Here is a 6,165-nt window from a genome sequence, read left to right on the forward strand (position 1 = left end):
CCTAAGTGCATTTTGAGAAGGTAAGCACGTATAATTTTGATAATTTGTTTGCTTACTTCCGCGCTACTCGACGACTAGGGTGAGGGGAGAGAGGTATAAGAGAGAGAGTGGCGGCCATACTCGCTGCCATTTTGTAACCCCAGCAACTATGTCCTTAAGTCGATTGCTAGAAATATACGCCCGTTACTTTCAGATCGCAACAACTCTTGCAACAACTGTCATTTTGTTTCACCAAAGTCGGTAAAGTAGGTTCGATGAAAGTCGACATATTTTTTTACGGTGCTGTCACTGTCTGTTAGACAAGGTTTTGTTTCTCTTGTGTCAAAGCTGAGCTCATAAAAATCAAAAATTGGTTATTGTTTTATGGAAATTGTTTAATCCTTTTATGATACATAGCAATTTCAAAAGTTAAAATCACCCCTTTCATTTGATTGGCACTCCTGTCATTGTTAGTCATTTCCGTGGTCATTTCCCTTGTTCGGTTAGTTTTGGCAGCCGGCTTCCCACTAAACCTGTGTCGGCAAATCCCTTTTTTTCGTGTGCAGTGATGTGTACAAAGTAAAGCACAGGTAAAGTACCGATGTGATTTGTTGCATGTTTTTTTCCCTCTTCGGTCTTTCTTTCGACGTCGAATGAATGCTCTTTTTGCGAACAGCCGCCATTCATTGCGTGACTACCGCCTTCGTCGGCAGGTCGGTCGGTCATTCGGGTACTTGTCGTCTAGGCCGCCGTAGTAGGCGTTGCAACACCGAAAGTGTGTCTTAAATTACATCCACTAAATTGGACCTTGCCGTACATTTTCCTAGATGATTGACTCACTTTTCCGAATGCCCTCACCGTAGGTTGTAGGCGTCCTCTCGAAAGGTTAGTGGATGAATAGGAAATCTGACGCTTTTTGACGCTGTGAATCCTGCCTTTTGGGTCGTGTGACTGGTCTCGAATGTTAACTACTGGCCTGGTAAGTTTTCTCGGCTTTGAATTATATTAAAAACTGATAAATGCATCAAATTCGCATGAATTTCGAAAATTTGATCCAAGTAGCCTTCGAACAAATGGTTTTACACGATTTTACTTTTTTGCAGTGATTGGTTTTGTTTGTTTTTCGACACATTTGCGTGAGTCATATTCGTGGCGGTGGAGTGAACACAGGCGGTGCACTGTTGCGGCAACATAGTAAGAACAACAATCGCATTCGTTGGAAACGTCAGACGCTCGCTAACCTGCAGAACAATGACGAGTGGATTTTCGGCAATATTCTGGCGGTTCTTCCACTGGGGTCCGCTGACGGCCATTAGTGAGTATTACTATTTATGTTTTCATGGCCTACTGAGATCCTCAGACAAATACCATTTCCCCACATATTTACCCAACTCAAAATGACTCGCCCACTTCGATGCCCCCAAATCTTCACTGCAGGAAACCAATTTCGGTAATTAATGTTTGCCCCGGTGTTGGTTGACTTCCGTCAACAGAGCCTATGACCGTGGCCCGCCCTTCTCGGGGCGGGGTGCAAGGTTTCGGCTCCGTCCGGAAAAATGTTTACCTCTCTCCTTGTGAACGCCACGCGACGGCAAATATTATCACGGATACTTTATCGGTGATTGCGACGTGTCGTGCTCGTTTATGCTAATCACTAACATAGTGTTTTCACCGAATCGCCTGGCGTGCTCTTACAAGCGATTCTACACGCTGTAATTTCATTCTTTTGTACACTGAGAAAAATATATCTCTTTTATGTCTATTGGGAACTTTCAATAATTGTCGACTTCGTATATGTTTATATATCTGTAAGTTTCGATTCTTGTTCTTAAGTTCTAAACCGAGAGGGAGATTCACGTGATTCCTATAAAAATGGAAACATAATCATTTTTACTGAAATTAAGAATAGATTTTTTTTCAGTGTACACAAAGGATGTGTGTGCATGTGAAAATATGTCGTGAATTCTTTGGAAAGCTCTCCGTCTATTTGTGCCATGCCCATGCCACTACTGACTGTGACGTGACAGGTGGGCTATTCCTGTCGAAAGAGGCTCTTAGTTTCGTATGAGTAATGATGATTGCCACCTACTGGGGCGTGCGTTCTTGCCCAATGGTGTTAGTTGAAATTGCGATGTGATATGATGGCTAAATAGGGCTGGGACATGAACATTAAGGACACATGGGGGTGCGGATGTATGAACTGGGTCATGACTAATTATAGCTAGTTTAATGTAGGAAATTAGGTCATTTTTTAATGATATTTCGACTTACCAAGTCAATTATAGAACTTTCTTTTTTTTAACACCAATCTTTGACCAAATTTTGGTTACCAAAGCGCTTAATTTATTGTTGTTCTTAAAAAAAAATTGTGGTGGTTAGAACACAAGACTATTACGCCGAGGACCTGGGATCGAATCCCACTACCGACATACTCACAAAATGTGGGCTCTTCCTTCGGAAGGGAAGTAAAGCGTGGGTCCCGAGATGAACTAGCCTAGGGCTAAAAATCTCGTTAATACTCGTTAATAATAAAAAATAAATAAATAAATAAATAGAAATTCTTTTAGAATAACAATATTCTGTCGGTCTTTAAGAAATTGAGAGCTTCTGAAAAATTTTACTATGAAAAGATGGATCCTCAAAATATGTAAGTACTGTGGGACTATGTTTTCTGGTTTAAACCAAGGATTTAGGTAGGGCTTATTCAAATAACTCAGTATTTTTATTTGTAGAGTACCGTCGTTCGGGGTGACATTGGGCCTAGAGGGCCTAGAGGGTCCATCGATCCCATGGATTCAATATAAGTCAGAGAATCCGATGGTGGATGCAAAGTATCTTAGAATTATGTATTCTAGTAGTCTAGCACACAATATGCATTCCCGTCGTATTCTAAACGTGCGGAATAGTGGCGCAATGCCACCCCGCTTTGGCCCAATGACACCCCGCACGACGGTATATAAAAGGAACCAAGTTGTGTAGCACGATAGGGGCCATTCTTGAACAACGTAAACCAAATTTTGTTCATCAGACTCCCAAGTGTAGACGACAGCTTTTAAGGAATGCTAGATCGCCATTTTTTCCACCCATACATGAAAAATAGTTTTGAGCTCTGTGCAAAACTATTTACCACTACTGCTGCAATGGAGGATCTAGCATACCTAAGACAACTGTCATCTATACTTGGATCAGACTCCCCCCACTCTCTACTTTTACATGAAAAATTATCCATACAAAAATTTAAAAATTTGTATGGAGCGTAGACTGGCCAAACTACAATCAGGCGCTCATCAGTTTATTGTAAGGTGGATCACGTCAAGCTGTTGAGCTATTAACGAAAGAGAGCGGAAGCAAAATTTTGATAGCTGACAGGTATCAGGGCTCTTGAATATCTGGTGTTAGCAGTGGCGTAGCCAGAAATTTACTCTGGGAGGAGTTTCCAACGATCGATGAAACCTTTTTCATTATTTGACACTCACATTCCGTAAACAACAATCAATATTGAGGCAATATATGTTTAATTTTAGTCGCGGAGGTAAACTAGCGGCGCAGCCGAAAATTTTTTCGACAGAAAGGGTTTGATACTGAAAATTTGTTCCACAAATTTTGGGGGTGAACACCCTCTCGTGGCTACGTCAGTGGATGTGAGTAATCTTACAAAGTATGACTGCTCTGACATTCATACACGCAACGGAAATCTACGTGCTTCGGTAGAAATCGAACCCACGGCTCTCAATTTCCTAGACGGGCACTTCTTTCCTCCAAGCTACGGAGCCACTTGACCATCTGTGTCCCCTGAAGGCACAAAACTGAACTAGATTCCCTTAATGCACATGATTTGTTCCTTTCAACAATCCTAATTATCTTTGGATGGAATTAGATAGATATCTACGAGAAATTGACATTTGTAGGGTGCTCAAGGTCACACTACCGTAATAGGTCGGCCGAGGACCGACCCGTCGGGATTCCGACGGTACACTATTTGTCACACCGATCAGTCATTGGATTGACAGTGCCCAAAACTCTCGACAATTTTCGAAAATAAAGGTGTCACTTACACCTCTTTGTATCTGCGTATCTGGGCCCCTCAATTACAAATCTGCCTGAAATTAATCTTCGAATTGCTAGAATTCCATAGACATTCTATGACAAATGTTTAAATGATTTCAAAATAATTCTCCACGAAATTCACCAGAACTAATATATAAAATCTACTAAGAATATAAGTAATAGCAATTTATGTGGAAAATTCTAAATACACCGATATTACCAAAGTTTTTTTTTGCACATTTTTTTATTTTTTGAAATAACACTTGTACAATATTGCGCGAGATTCTTCAAAGTTTATCCTTAAAAATCCTTTTCCAAGCTTCTCGTCGTAAAATTTAACCAGTAATCCTGCGAAGTTCTGGCATTATTCTCAATTTTCAACAATGAACCAAAACCAAAACAGTTTTGTTCAGAGTTTCCCATTGCTCATGTGTACATAAATGTGACAGCGAGCCTCCCACCGAATTGTCTCCCAGCTCTTCAAAATCGTAGTGTGCTGCGCTGCTAGGAGGCTCACGAAAATCTGGTAGGTGCGAGCTAGGCTCATAGCTCCCGGGGAGCTCGTCTCATGTGCTGCGTGAGCTGTTGGTATCTAAGGTGAAAAACAACTTCTTGGTAACGAAGAACCCCAACAACTTTTTTCCGTACACAACTCAAGTGTCTGGTTGGTCTATGCGATACGACTAGGGACTCTCAATGCAAAGGTTAAGGTTTCAATTCTCGTTCGTTTAGGAAGTTTTTGTCGTGAAATTTTCTAATTTAATCAGCACATGAGACGAATCTCATGAGACACATCTTGAGAAAAATGAGGCGCACAAGTTTCCGTCTCAAAATGTACAGTGCTCCTGGGAGCTCGCTTGCAATGTGGCTCCTGTACATGGGATTACAGCACGTGTACATCAACTCTGGTTTTGTTTGATTAGAATATTTAACGATGTTCTTAGAAGAAAGTCTAGTTTGTTCTTCTACGAGCTTCTGTAAATATCTGTCCAACTAATTTTGTAATATTTATTGAATCATCCCTCGTCGGGTTTTGAGCTGTCAAACAGTTGCCCAGCTGTCAAAATATGATTAAAAATCGCTTCGAAATGATTTTTAGTATCAAAATATGGTCTTAAAATCTGAAAACAATCATAGTGGCTTAGAAGAAAGTGCTCTGTCGTATACAGTTTAAAAATTAATATACAGTCAGGTCTTTTTTTACGCGGTTTTCATTTACGCGGCCGCGTAAATGAAAACTCCATATAAAAAAAATTTCATCGTCTTATTTTTGCATGATTCGTCGAGAAATGGTGAGACTTTTTTTTACGCGGTTTTGCGAATTTTGAACTGAGTTTTTTTTACGCGGTACGTATCCCCTGCGTAAAAAAAACCTGACTGTATTATAAAATTACCCATATTTTTCTTATTTTTCTTCTTGGCGTAAGGGCCCAACTACAACAAAACCCATTGGCGTATCTAGCTTTTTCTTTTTTCCTACTCTCTCTCCTGAATAAACAAGATAAAGTTAAGGATCCTGAGCAGGAACGAATAATCAACACATAACTGCAGCATACCAAAGTCAGGTATTATACTAAGACAAGATATTGGTCCGTTACCCAGGTTTTGAAAATAATTTATTTTGATATTTTGTGTACCTTAACGAGTTATTGGTTTGGTGTTAAGGACTGCTTGAGGTATTATTCAATTATGGGAAAATCATTATTTTATGGAAAAATCGCCAATTTTTATTTAGGTGTTGTCATACCTGATGTAATTATTCTGTTGGTAAAAGTTATTGATTTATCACCGATTAGTGATCCAACGGCTTTTTGTTTTGTTTTATTAGCAGCACTGTAGCTGCTGTCTTGGCTGCTGTTGTTTCTGGGAAGTGGTGATGCCACCCGCCACCCCATGCAGCAACGGCAGCAGCAGTGCTGCTGATAAAAAAACAAAAAGCCGTTCGTTGGATCACTAATCGGTAATAATCAATAACTTTTACCACAAGCATCCAATCGTTTTGCGGTCTTCGAAGGAAAGTTTCATCAATGATTTTTCTATAAGATGCGTCGATCAATTTAAATTAAGGAGACAAAGGGCGACCTTTGGGATTTTTTGTATGAAAGTGTAACTTTTCCCATAGTAAATCCTAAGCAAACT

General features: G+C 40.1%; 1 long non-coding RNA gene across 1 annotated transcript; it reads left to right on the plus strand.

The window, feature by feature from the left end:
• The first annotated feature begins 321 nt into the window (after nucleotides 1-321).
• LOC115271015 (uncharacterized) lies at nucleotides 322-5,903 on the plus strand. The gene is made up of 3 exons (XR_009995864.1): nucleotides 322-569; nucleotides 656-958; nucleotides 1,083-5,903. It is a non-coding gene; the product is annotated as an uncharacterized LOC115271015 (long non-coding RNA).
• The last annotated feature ends 262 nt before the right edge of the window (nucleotides 5,904-6,165 follow it).

The sequence above is a fragment of the Aedes albopictus genome, unplaced genomic scaffold (genome assembly GCF_035046485.1).
Source record: "Aedes albopictus strain Foshan unplaced genomic scaffold, AalbF5 HiC_scaffold_449, whole genome shotgun sequence".
NCBI classification, from domain to species: domain Eukaryota; kingdom Metazoa; phylum Arthropoda; class Insecta; order Diptera; family Culicidae; genus Aedes; species Aedes albopictus.